The 15,200-nt window shown below is 35.7% G+C and overlaps 1 long non-coding RNA gene across 1 annotated transcript; it reads right to left on the bottom strand.

The window, feature by feature from the left end:
• Positions 1–3,781: 3,781 nt before the first annotated feature.
• Positions 3,782–15,200, bottom strand: LOC132547871 (uncharacterized). The gene is made up of 2 exons (XR_009554132.1): positions 15,043–15,200; positions 3,782–5,968 (listed from the first exon to the last, which is right to left on the bottom strand). It is a non-coding gene; the product is annotated as an uncharacterized LOC132547871 (long non-coding RNA).

The following is a 15,200-nucleotide window of genomic DNA, read 5'->3' as shown; positions in this document are numbered from 1 at the left end:
TGATATTATACTCCCCTAACCAAATCAGGGATTATGATAATATTATACTCCCCTAACCAAATCAGGGATTACGATAATATCATACTCCCCTAACCAAATCAGGGATTATGATAATATTATACTCCCCTAATCAAATCAGGGATTGTGATAATATTATACTCCCCTAATCAAATCAGGGATTATGATATTATACTCCCCTAACCAAATCAGGGATTATGATAATATTATACTCCCCTAATCAAATCAGGGATTATGATATTATACTCCCCCAATCAAAAGGGATTATGATATTATACTCCCCTAATAAAATCAGGGATTATGATAATATTATACTCCCCTAATCAAATCAGGGATTATGATAATATCATACTCCCCTAATAAAATCAGGGATTACGATAATATTATACTCCCCTAATCAAATCAGGGATTATGATATTATACTCCCCTAACCAAATCAGGGATTATGATAACATCATACTCCCCTAATAAAATCAGGGATTTCGATAACATCATACTCCCCTAATAAAATCAGGGATTATGATAATATTATACTCCCCTAATAAAATCAGGGATTATGATATTATACTCCCCTAATAAAATCAGGGATTATGATATTATACTCCCCTAATAAAATCAGGGATTATGATAATATTATACTCCCCTAATAAAATCAGGGATTATGATAATATCATACTCCCTTAATCAAATCAGGGATTACGATAACATCATACTCCCCTAATAAAATCAGGGATTACGATAACATCATACTCCCCTAATAAAATCAGGGATTACGATAACATCATACTCCCCTAATAAAATCAGGGATTACGATAACATCATACTCCCCTAATAAAATCAGGGATTACGATAACATCATACTCCCCTAATAAAATCAGGGATTACGATAACATCATACTCCCCTAATAAAATCAGGGATTACGATAACATCATACTCCCCTAATAAAATCAGGGATTATTATAACATCATACTCCCCTAATAAAATCAGGGATTACGATAACATCATACTCCCCTAATAAAATCAGGGATTATGATAATATTATACTCCCCTAATAAAATCAGGGATTACGATAACATCATACTCCCCTAATAAAATCAGGGATTATGATAATATTATACTCCCCTAATAAAATCAGGGATTACGATAACATCATACTCCCCTAATAAAATCAGGGATTATGATAATATTATACTCCCCTAATAAAATCAGGGATTATGATAACATCATACTCCCCTAATAAAATCAGGGATTACGATAACATCATACTCCCCTAATCAAATCAGGGATTATGATAATATTATACTCCCCTAATAAAATCAGGGATTATGATATTATACTCCCCTAATAAAATCAGGGATTATGATAATATTATACTCCCCTAATCAAATCAGGGATTATGATAATATTATACTCCCCTAATCAAATCAGGGATTACGATAATATCATACTCCCTTAATCAAATCAGGGATTATGATAATATTATACTCCCCTAATAAAATCAGGGATTATGATATTATACTCCCCTAATAAAATCAGGGATTATGATAATATTATACTCCCCTAATAAAATCAGGGATTATGATAATATTATACTCCCCTAATCAAATCAGGGATTACGATAATATCATACTCCCTTAATCAAATCAGGGATTATGATAATATCATACTCCCCTAATAAAATCAGGGATTACGATAACATCATACTCCCCTAATAAAATCAGGGATTATGATATTATACTCCCCTAATCAAATCAGGGATTATGATATTATACTCCCCTAATCAAATCAGGGATTATGATATTATACTCCCCTAATAAAATCAGGGATTATGATATTATACTCCCCTAATCAAATCAGGGATTATGATATTATACTCCCCTAACCAAATCAGGGATTATGATATTATACTCCCCTAATCAAATCAGGGATTATGATATTATACTCCCCTAATAAAATCAGGGATTTATGACATATAATACTCCCCTAATCACTTACAATTCCAGTATTCTTTCCTGTGACAGACCCCTCCATTGTTGCTTGAATTAAGTTAGGATTATGATGAACATAGAACTTGCTTGTAAACCTTAGAGCTTTCAGATTCATCTTCATCTTAAGTAAAAATCTTTGCTTTATTTCTCAATTTAAATCATTTTTTGTTTTTATTTCTGAGCATAATACAAAATCTGAATTGTCTTTTTTTCATTTTCAGAGGAGTTCATATTAGAATGAATGGATTCTGAGAAACTGTCTTCAAATATTAAAAGCAAAAGAGGACCCAGCACAGATCCATTTTGTGTCCAGGAAATCACTGTCGACCTTTCAGAGTACATCTTGTTCACCAAGACAGATTCTATTGTAAAGATTGTCCTGAGAGCAGTCCGGGTCATTTTGAGGTGGGGTCTCCTTGTTGAAGCCCATTGCTACCACACTGAACAACATAGGAGAGGCCCGTCATATGCCATCTAGAGTAATTACAATAAAGGGTCTTTCACAAGACCACAGCAAAAACTGGTCGGTTTCTCAGCTCCTTGAGAAATGGAATGTCCAACCCTGCACCTTGAATCTGCTCCCGTGGTTGCTGGTTGCTAAAGTCAATGCTCTTCTGACTGACATAACTTGCAGCCTCATGAAGACACATTTCCATCTCAGTATTTAACTTGAAAAGCTCTCATTTAGCTCTCTTTTTTTAACTAAGAACTTTTTAAACCTAATTTAATTAGCCATTAAGTTTCCTCAAATGTTTCCTTCATCTCTCTTGTCAACAAACTTTGTTGTAGTCAGCTCATTGTCTGTTGAGTAATTCCTAGGCTTTTACACATTTACATTTGTCAACTGCTATCCCATTACCACAGTACAAGATGGTCAGGATAAGACTGAAACAGTAACTGGCCCCACACTACTGTGATTTCACCAGCCATCCACATTTCAACTATTTCTTAAATTTCATTTAATCCATTGATTAAAGTCATATTGTCCATTTAATATAACCAGATTCATCATTTATACTACCCAAACATGTGTTGTTGGTAATGTCTATTTTCTACACATACCAACATTTTTCTAATTTCCACTGGATAAATTTTACAAGCTCAAAAACAGAAGCATACATAAAATGTATGTACATACCGTACAGTCTTTATGCTTGTAAATTACATCTTTCAAGTTGTTCATTCAAATGAAATCTTAAGGTCTTAGAATATAAGAATTGTTTAGCAAATTCGTTTGTGGAAAACAGCAGAACTAGACGTCCAAAATCAGGAGAGTTCCTCCTAAATTTGGAGGGTTGGCAAGCATGATTTTCAGAATATACATGTAATTGTAGTTGATACCATTGTGAGATGGGCCTGATCTAATCCTTGGGATTTACCAGTAGGTCACCCGTAATTATATCCAGTATTCTTACACTCAGAAAATGCTTTTTATTTGTTTATAGAATGGAAGTTCTTATTACACATCCAGTAAAAGATTAGCTTCTCGAGTACATCCAAAAAAGGTTCCTACCATTTCTCATACGTGTGTCATTGGTTGTACGCTTCACATGGGTCTTATGTCTGATGAAGGTGACCGCATAGTCATCAAAACATCACATTAAAATCTTTTATTCTATTGACATAACCACCTTGAAGAAAATATTCCTAAATAATTTTTTGTTAAATTGTTAAAATGAAAAAGATAGTTACATAATGTATTGATAAAAAGATTATAGAATCTTTGTACAAAATCACCCAAGGTCAAAGTTCAACAAAAACACAAGGCACAGATCTTAGTACTGAAGAAATATACTTTTATTCCTAATATCATTGATCATCCATAGCAGTCGCAGATGAAGCATTTTTGGAGAGAGTGATAATCTTTTGAAAAAATAAATATTTCCATAAAACATGAAAGCCTTTTTGGATTTTGCCCCCAGCTTTTCTTCATGTAAACTATAGGGTAGCTAGAAGAGGAAACACATTGGCGGAATTGTATTGTCTAACAGTATATTTATAAATATTCCTATTCATCTAGCTGAACATCACCTACAGGCTCTCATCATCCTGTCAGAACTGATAGAAAATCAATTAAGAAATTTCATTGAAAATTTCATCTCCGATTGACAACTGAAAAAGAAATGTTGTACATGATTGTGTGTCATGTAACACTGACAACAGCAGCCTTGTAAAATAACATACAAGTTGACCACTTTAAACAAAGTCAAAGTTAGAGTCAAATAATGACTTGTGTAAATTAGGAGTTGTTTGAATGGACACCCATGCTGACCAGGTAGGTTTCCCTGACAGCCTCCATTTTTCATCTCTCTCATCTTTCCAAATGATAACTCCCATTACCTTCTTCACTGAAGACCATATATTGTCTGTAACCATAATTCCTAACTTTTTACCCTGCCAATTAGTTTCCAATTTACTTCATCTGATACTAGTAACAAAAATTTATAATCCAAAATTTTATTGAAAACAAATGACACTTTTGTTTAAATTACCTCCTTTATATGAAGAGTTCCAAGCTGAAAACCTCTTTCCAATAATAAAATAATGCATGTAATAACAAATGTAAAAAGTTATTATCCAAAAAAAAAAAAACCAATCAATTTTAAGGGAGATAACTTCAACATAATTCACACATGATATTGTTAGGAACCATATAGCCTTAAATCATCCCACTTTATCACATCAGGTGCTATAAAAGATCTGACACTTCTCACAGAAACATTCTGTAGGATCAAATTAACTTTATTTACGAAGCATTCTGAAAAACATGCCAAACATTATTTTAACAAATCTCAGCATTCCCACTCAGTGGTGAATTTGTTATGAAACTGAAGACTTCCAAATGGACTAAAAAAATCTAGAAGATATGTCTGACATTACAACATGATATCAATTTCCCTGTTTTTTCAGCAATTCAGCCATTACCAGTTTTTGTACTATTACTGGTCAATAACTTTGTCTCCAGCACAGGTTAAAACTGTAACAGTTCGACATTTAACCACAAACATAAATTCAAGTTTTACAATCCCTGTTACAGATAATGTGACATTTCATTGCCTTATGAGTTACCTCCCTTCAAAAGAGTTTCACCTTTATTGCCTTGCAACAATAGCAATGTGTTGATATGATAACAGAGATTTGCCCAAGGACCAGGAAACATGGAAATTCACTTTTCTTACCTAAGATCAACAGTATAAACTTCCATGAAGTTACTAAATGCAACATTAGATTACAACTATCTCTACCATTTGTGTGATCCCATGCGTTAATTTGCAAATGAAATATGCTAACAGCAAACCTTGATGTTTTATTAGATTTATACCATTATAGTAAGATAATACAAATTTGAATGCCATCATGATTACAGTGATGACATGTTACCAGTTGATCATTAAGTTTCTGATACTCTATCATTACAAAGTCTCTTAGCACTAACGATACCAATTTTGTGTCCATCAGCAAAAATATACATGGGACAAATATACTTGTTTAATGATAGAATTTTCAGACAAATTTACAATAAGTCTTCTGACCAACATCTATATGACAATACCTCCCAGAGGTAAAGGCACAACAGATTTGTGAATTGATTCTTTACATCAAGGTTTTACTTCTTAAATCATCAATACCATGCCATTCCCCTATATAATCTCTGGATTTTTGTCATGCCTTTTGCATATTCTCCATTGGTCAGCAACTAGAACAAAGCATGCTCATAAGCTTGGAAATATTTCATAAAACTTTCCAGCGGTCAGATCATATATTTTGAGGACCAAGCACCAATCTGTAATTCCAAACTGCTTCCTTTATTTCGTCTTTCATCCAAACCATGTATGCAGATATCCTGGGATTTCATAAAATTTCGAATCTTTTTTTGAGTTCGACCATGAGTTGCCAGTCCTGTTTCAACATGTCCTCACGGAAGTAATTTTTTACAGCATCTATCGAGTTCCTGGAAATCTGTAAATACAGAAACCATACACACATTGATAGCTAACACAGTTGATACACTGGGAAAACAACAAAATATTGTGTAGTTAGTGGGTGGGCTTATTTGAGGACATTGACCTATCATTTAATGTTAGTGGGTGGGCTTATTACAGGACATTGACCTCTCATTTAATGTTAGTGGGTGGGCTTATTTCACGACATTGACCTCTCATTTAATGTTAGTGGGTGGGCTTATTACAGGACATTGACCTCTCATTTAATGTTAGTGGGTGGGCTTATTTCACGACATTGACCTCTCATTTAATGTTAGTGGGTGGGCTTATTACAGGACATTGACCTCTCATTTAATGCTAGTGGGTGGGCTTATTTCACGACATTGACCTCTCATTTAATGTTAGTGGGTGGGCTTATTTCACGACATTGACCTCTCATTTAATGCTAGTGGGTGGGCTTATTTCACGACATTGACCTCTCATTTAATGTTAGTGGGTGGGCTTATTACAGGACATTGACCTCTCATTTAATGTTAGTGGGTGGGCTTATTACAGGACATTGATCTCTCATTTAATGCTAGTGGGTGGGCTTATTTCACGACATTGATCTCTCATTTAATGCTAGTGGGTGGGCTTATTTCACGACATTGACCTCTCATTTAATGTTAGTGGGTGGGCTTATTTCACGACATTGACCTCTCATTTAATGTTAGTGGGTGGGCTTATTACAGGACATTGACCTCTCATTTAATGTTAGTGGGTGGGCTTATTTCACGACATTGACCTCTCATTTAATGTTAGTGGGTGGGCTTATTACAGGACATTGACCTCTCATTTAATGCTAGTGGGTGGGCTTATTTCACGACATTGACCTCTCATTTAATGTTAGTGGGTGGGCTTATTTCACGACATTGACCTCTCATTTAATGCTAGTGGGTGGGCTTATTTCACGACATTGACCTCTCATTTAATGTTAGTGGGTGGGCTTATTACAGGACATTGACCTCTCATTTAATGTTAGTGGGTGGGCTTATTACAGGACATTGATCTCTCATTTAATGCTAGTGGGTGGGCTTATTTCACGACATTGATCTCTCATTTAATGCTAGTGGGTGGGCTTATTTCACGACATTGACCTCTCATTTAATGTTAGTGGGTGGGCTTATTACGAGACCTCTCATTTAATGTTAGTGGGTGGGCTTATTACAGGACATTGACCTCTCATTTAATGTTAGTGGGTGGGCTTATTACAGGACATTGACCTCTCATTTAATGTTAGTGGGTGGACTTATTTCACGACATTGACCTCTCATTTAATGTTAGTGGGTGGGCTTATTTCACGACATTGACCTCTCATTTAATGTTAGTGGATGGGCTTATTTCAGGACATTGACTCCCATTTAATGTAAGTGACAAGATTCCTAATGAATTAAAAAAAACACTCAAAATTATTTCTGCTCTTACTAGTGTGGCCTTAGCCTCTCAGAAACAAGAAGGCATTTAGGTGACTAGTACTACTACAACTGGACTGACGTACCAGGTGACACTTTAGTGATTAGGACAACTGGATTGACATACCAGGTGACACTTTGGCGACTACTACAAGTGGACTGACTTACCAGGTGACACTTTGGCGACTACTACAACTGGACTGACGTACCAGGTGACACTTTGGTGACTACTACAACTGGACTGACGTACCAGGTGACACTTTGGTGATTACAACAACTGGACTGACGTACCACAACTGGACTGACGTACCAGGTGACACTTTGGTGATCACAACAACTGGACTGACGTACCAGGTGACACTTTGGTGACTACTACAACTGGACTGACGTACCAGGTGACACTTTGGTGACTACTACAACTGGACTGACGTACCAGGTGACACTTTGGTGACTACTACAACTGGACTGACGTACCAGGTGACACTTTGATGACAATGTCAGCACCCTCAGTTTTTTTAAGACCAGATAAAATTGGCCAAAGTTATAAACATAAATTTGAGATATGAAACATTTCCAGTTGAATATCTCTGTAGTTGCAACAGATGTGAAGTTTACTCACAAGGGCCCCACTAAAATTCCTTCTTTGTAGACAGACTGGGATCAATCTATCACAGTAATCTGTGCCAGATCTTGCCCCCAACCCCCGGGGAGTCTGGACTGACCCCAATGACAGGGACATGACAGCAGGGATTATCTTTTGTGGTTGGATAATCCCCGACACGGGGCCAATACATCAAGAAGATATGACAGGTATGTGTAATGATAAACAGGTATGTTGGTGACACCTGATAACAGGCTGACCCAGTCATCAATACTCACTGATGGTAGACCTTAGTACATTATGTATAACCTGTGAAAAACCTTGTGCTATATAATTTCTGAATTCTATCATTACACAACTACATACAGTTACATATCTCCATCTTTTAAAACAGTAAATGAGCAGAAATTAAATTATAATGGGTATGAACAACACTATATGTCTCTGCCATTTCATAGTGGGGATGGTGGTGACAATCAATCAACACTATAGAAAATCTAGCTTTCTTATGTAATTATGTAATATAATTTGAAAAGCCTTTCAGGAAACTTAAACAAAATGCAAATCAGCAAATTATAATTATGATTTCATCTCTAATTAAAACATTTAGAACATTATTAGAAGCCATTTACATATGTGTATTTCCTGGTGACCCACCACACAGGTAATATACATTATAGAGAACCTAAATCTAACACAGGCGAAAAAAAATCCTGTTCTTGATAAATCATAGCAGAATAATTTTAACCTTCTATGTTGTATGAACAGAATGCTGCTGAGACAATAACCTTGACCTTAGGATGTTGCTGAGATCATAACCTTGACCTTAGGATGTTGCTGAGATCAAAACCTTGACCTTTGGATATTGCTTAAATCATAACCTTGACTTTTGGATATTGCTGAGATCATAACCTTGACCTCAGGATGTTCATGGGATCATAACCTTGACCTTTGGATGTTGCTGAGATCATAACTTTGACCTTAGTTTTTGCTGAGATAATAACCTTGACCTCAGGATGTTGCTGAGATCATAACCTTGACCTCAGGATGTCCATGGAATCATAACCTTGACCTTTGGATATTGCTGAGATCATAACTTTGACCTTAGGATGTTGCTGAGATCATAACCTTGACCTTAGGATGTTGCTGAGATCGTAACTTTGACTTTTGGATATTGCTGAGATCATAACCTTGACCTTAGGATGTTGCTGAGATCATAACCTTGCTTGACCTTAGAATGTTGCTGAGATTATAACCTTGGCATTAGAATAACAGAGATTTGTCCTTTACCATAGAATGTTAGATGTCATGACCTTGACCTTAGCATATTGTTGAGTTCTCAGTCTTGACTTAAGAATGATAGTGATTTTTGTCCCTGGCCCTAGAATGTTACAGGGATCATAACCTTGACTTTAGAATGTTCCCGAGATAATAACCTTGACCTTAGGGTGTTGCTGAGGTCACAACATTGACCTTAGAATGTTGCTGAGATCATAACCTTCACTTTGGAATGTTATATGGATCATAATCTTGACATGAGAATGTCACTGAGATTGCTTTTCTTTTGTTTTCTTTTTTTTTACTTGGAATTTATATTGAACACAAAACCAGAAGAAGTAGCATTTTGCATTTACTTATTCTGATTTATGTGTACATTTTAAAAGAGATTATCTAAAAATATTCCTTTCTTTTCTCTTCTCTGTTTTTGCTTTTTATGATAAGACATTTCAATATTCCTTTGCAAAAGTAGCGATGATTATCTTTACCTGCCAAATCCAAAATGGCCACCTGATCAGTCCCAAAAGCAAATGAGCACAATGAGAGGCCAAAGGAAACATATGTATGAAATTTGATATCCATTCAGTACTTAAGAAATTGCAATAACAATCTTTTCTTGGAATAATCCAAAATGGCTGCCTGTCAGCCATTTTGTTTTGTGATCAGTCTGAAACTCAAACAGGCACAATTAAGGACCTAAAGAACTTTTAAGAAAATTTAAGAAAGATCTATACAGCACTTCTCAAGAAATAGTGATTACAAACTTTCAAATCAAAATCCAAGATGGCTGTCTGTCAGCCGTTTCGTTTAACTGACCAGTCCCAAAATTAGAAAGGCACAGCTAGGGACCAAGGGGAACCTACATACAAAATTTGAGAAAGATCCATCAAGTACTCCTCTGGAAATAGCAATAGCAATCTTTCAAAGTTAAAATACATGATGGCTGGCTGTCGGCCATTTTGTTTTTCTGATCAGTCCCAAAATATGAACCTTGAGAGTTATCCATCCCTCAATCTTCAAGAAATAGCGATATCAATCTTCACTGAAAAAAACAAAGATGGCTGCCTGGCGGCCATTTTGTTTTTTGATCAGTCCCAAAATCAAATGAGAACTAGGGACCAAGGGGAACCTACATATGAACTTTGAGAAAGATCCATCCAGCGCTTCTCAAGAAATAGCAATAACAAAAATTGTTTATGTATGCATGGACGACAGACCACGGACACAAAGCGATTTGAATAGTCCACCATCTGATGATGGTGGGCTAATAATGTGGGAGGAGAAAACAAATGCAATAATCAATAGGCGTTATTTTCCTTTACTGTGTTATCTCCCTTTGCTGTGTTATCTCCCTTTAAAAGGTTGTGATCTTTTATTCTATACCTCCCTTCATATTTCAGACTCCATGTACTCTTAAGCAACAGTATTTTATTTGTGTCAGAAATAAATTTAGTTTAACCCAAACAGCTGTATCTGAATGTTTTAAAGTGCTGAACTGCATAAGGCCTTAACTTGTGGTCATATCCACTGAACAAGACTGAAACTGGTTTTATAACAAAAGTATTTTAGTCTTTAGTGTTTTTAGTCAAAGCCTAGACTGGTTATCACCTTTCCAAAAGATTTTTAGGGCAGTTTCATAGTTTCAGCCAAGAAAAAAATTAAGAATTCCTTGTTCTTATCTCGCCAGCTTACCTGTATGTCGTATTTTGTGATCAGTATTGTGATTGCAAATACTAAGATGAAGAAATATCAAGCTTCATAACCTGTTGTGATGAATACAAAGTTAGAAGTAGGTTGATCTGGATAATAAAAATTCTTCTCTTCATCAAGTACTTTTGTATTTTAATCATCTGTGTTTACATTGTTTTGTCATAGAATTGAGCAAATCACAGCAGGGCATCTTCTGACACATAAAACCTTCAAAAGTACAGGTGATTTAGCGGGGTGATTGGGTGCAAACCCAGAAGGAATTTCTTAGATGTTGTTCACATTGAACCTGAGTTCACTATTCCATGTAGTAAATATATGTCGTAACTGCTCATAAATTATATTATTGGCTGATAGCACAAAAGAATTTGTAAATTTATCTACTATGATCTGACAGAGATAGTATCTATATATTGAAAACCAAGTATAATAAGTACGAATGGAAAAAAACATAACTATGTCAATGGGAAATTTAATTTGAACAGAATTTTATATTCATATTATTGTTATTAATAAAAAATGAATAACCTGAAAAAAGAGTTTAAAAGACGGAGTTGTTTCCCACTGTATATCAGTCGCCAGGTTTAAGTAAACAGAACTGAATCCAATCTTAAGTCACTATCACTAAATGTCCACCAATGGACTTTCTATGTCCGGGTGTTTTAAGATGTTTACATACTGAGTGGTTCTCTACCCCAAACAATGGTGACATTAATGAGGATCAGACCTATATTCTTCAACTGCTAGTCTAAACTTGCTGTACAACATTGTTTTTTTATATTGCTTGTAGTAATGATTTTTTTAAGAATTGTTTTGATATGTGTAAAATTTTATAGGAAATAAATATTGTTTGCTGACAGCTGTGATGAGAAGACAGGTGAATTGGTGCGTAGATATGTATGACCTGACCTGAGGCCACCTTGTCCTGAGTTTACACGATTACACATATTAACACTCCTACTCAACCTCAGTAGACAACCACGACAACATCAACCCACAGCTCCTTGGGATCAACAAACAACCAAAGTGAATGTTTTCCTTGTCTAATTGAATCGTAGGCCGAGCTTAACCGACTCGTTTCAGGTGCAGTTTTCATCAACAGTGTAAATACCTCAGAATTTCTGTTGTCCTTATCTTGTCATCGTTGCTCCTAACTTTTTTTTGTGTGTGTGTGGAAATCATTTTGTGGATCAGAAGATGTATGTGATAATTTCTCTAACACTAACATATAACCCCAATGTTATTTGTAAATAAAAACAGACTATTTCTTCAAAATCATACACTTCATCAAGATAACAATTTTTGCTCATCTGTGCTTAAATTGTTGTTGACTTGCCAAGTACAGGTGATTCATTAGTTACCAGGTATACTAAACGTGAACATGAGGCCCAAAAGACCTGTATTACCGGTTATTTGATGGTGATGACAAAATGCATGCATATATCATTTCGAAAGCCATAAGAAATCATCCCGAGTTTGACCTCTGTACACAGCATCAGAAATCTAGACCTGAGAGTCCACAAGGCTAAAACACATTCAGTTACTTCTTCAATAGCAAGTTATGGCAGTAATCTAGACCTTGACTCTCTGCCAAATTTAATTAATTTAATAACATTTAAAGTATCTCAGAAAGATAATGACTCCATATCTTGTAGGTTTTTGAGAAGAAGTTTATGAAAAATGATTTCTCTCAAAATGAATGTTGAGAACAATTATTTATTAAACACACTTAATAGCTCTACCTAAGTACAAATGATGACAATTTCATTTAGTTAACTACTTCCTGTTGGTGTGGGTCTTGACAGCCATTCATCACAGCAACCAATTATAGCAAAATTTAACTTGAAGCTGGTTTTAATATTTAAATACATTAAACAAAAATAATTTATGATGATTAGCCGAGGTCAAATAACTAAGGAAATATTCCAAAAAAACACAGGCCTAATATTTCTGGTTCCTGTTCCAGATGTTTTTTAACATTACAACATATTTGATTGTTGTGGATGAATTTGGTAATTAATCACTTTATCAAATGACCTTATCATACACAAGTGTTTTTGGTTCACTAGGAGTAGTATGAGAACTTTACCATGTGTCAATAAGTCATTACATGTCTGATAAAAGTCAGTTTAGAAGAAATCTTTTAAATCCTTACCCCAGTAACATTCTCAAGTCTTAAAAAACAAATCTTTTGCCTCTTATGTCCATTACTGAGAGTTTAGTTAAGTCCACTGTGAATATTGATAGATCTTCACAAAATTAATCTAGGTCATAACTCTCAGATCCATGGTTCTAAAGAAGAAATTGTCTAGGAGGAATTAGATTGACACATTAATTTGTAAAATGAAACTGATGCACACTTATACTCTGGACATGTTGAACCAAAAAGCAGAGAGTTGGACAACTAATGCCAACGCTAGCATACCATAGTTACTAAAGCCAAGAGGCACCCTGTTCTTCTGTTCTAGTCTCTCCTGTTCAGTGTGATACTGTAGTGAAGTAATCACTGTCACTACATGGGAACACAAACATACAGAGAATGTAGTCGATAATTGTTGTCACCCGAAATCACTTATTACAGCAGACAGCTCAACGACAGTCCTAGGTGGTTCCACTACCTGGAATTACCAAAGGTACCTTGCAACCCCAGAGGATCATAAGGGCTTCTTAAACTCCAGGGGGTGGGTACATGATCATATCAGGATTGATAGTGGGGTACAGGATTCAACAGGGATTAAGGTTGGGATACATGGTACCAATGGAACAAGGGATGGGATATAGCATCCCACAGGGACAGGGGTTGGGATATAGGGTCCAACAGGGATAGGGGTGGGATACTGGGTACCACTGGGACATGGGGGTGGATATAGGGCCCAACAGGGATAGGGGTGGGATACTGGGTACCACTGGGAAATGGGGGTGGATATAGGGGCCTATAGGGAAAGGGATTCCTAACTTGTTGTTTCTGTGGTTGCCAGCCTTAGTTATTGGTGTCCTGAAAACATGACTGCAGGGTTTTGACATTATCAAATGCACAGATGTGAGAGTGGAGTTCTGTTGAGTGGACTGTGGGATTTGCAGCCTCTTCTTGCAGGGTATAATTTAATTAAACTTCATTTTAAAAAAATGAAAGATTTTAACCAATATAATTATCGTTATCAATTAATATTTACATTTTCCCAACTTGAGATATTTCTATCAAAGTGAATGCAGGATTTAGAAATGATGTGGACAGAAGCCAAGAAGTTTTCATCATCATTGAACAACACAACATTTACCCTGTTCCTCTAAATCATACACACACTGCCAACCAGTGGGGGTGAGGGTGTTAGGGGATGGTGGCTAAAACTAACAAAATTGTCAATAAGGTATGAATGGCCTCAATCATATATAATAATATCATCCTTTTTTCAAACAATTTCCTATAAATTTTAACAATTTTCTTTAAATCATAAATGATGTCCATGATGTATTCAATAGAAAAACCACTCAAAAACCCAAGTTGCCTTGACACTGAAATTGAAATGATCTAACGTAAAAACCTTTTTGAACTGAAGAAGCTGATGTTAGTGTGGAGGGATTAGTAACGGTAACATTGACCTTGACACTGAAATACAAAAGTCATTAAAGGTATTCTGAGATAATGAAGTCATTTATTAAATATTAAAAAATAACGTCAGGACGGGACAGGATAGGATGCAACAGAAGATGGACAGGACAGGTAACAATAATGCCCCCCCCAACCAAAAAAAAAAAAACCCACTTCCAAAGTGACTGGATAAGAATGTTGATGACAGATGCCTTACATCATAGTGTATGCCAACGGGCGGGCTATGGCAGGTGAGCTTACAAGTCTGACCTACCACATGACAATGATGTAACTGGGATCAGATTTACACACCTGAAAAGTTTCATTTAAATCTCAAAAATCTCAAGAATTAACAAAAAACGTAATATCTGCACGAGTAACCAATTACCATTTCCTGTTTTCGTACAAAAGGATTGATATTACCGCAACAGCGTTTATATAGGACAACACTACTGTAAACTTACCTTGCTCACTAGTATGTCGGTTTCATCAAAGTGTCGACCAATCATCTTTGGGGTGTCACTAGGAAGTGGTTCTACCTTAATACACACCTCCATTCCTTTCCTGGCAATATCTACATGTTTGTGATTAGCTTCCAAACTAGTCACTCGACCAATATCCA

The sequence above is a fragment of the Ylistrum balloti genome, unplaced genomic scaffold (genome assembly GCF_031769215.1).
Source record: "Ylistrum balloti isolate Yb309-2 unplaced genomic scaffold, AGI_CSIRO_Ybal_v1 Utg369986, whole genome shotgun sequence".
Taxonomy (NCBI): domain Eukaryota; kingdom Metazoa; phylum Mollusca; class Bivalvia; order Pectinida; family Pectinidae; genus Ylistrum; species Ylistrum balloti.
This window is presented reverse-complemented; position numbering and strand designations above follow the sequence as displayed.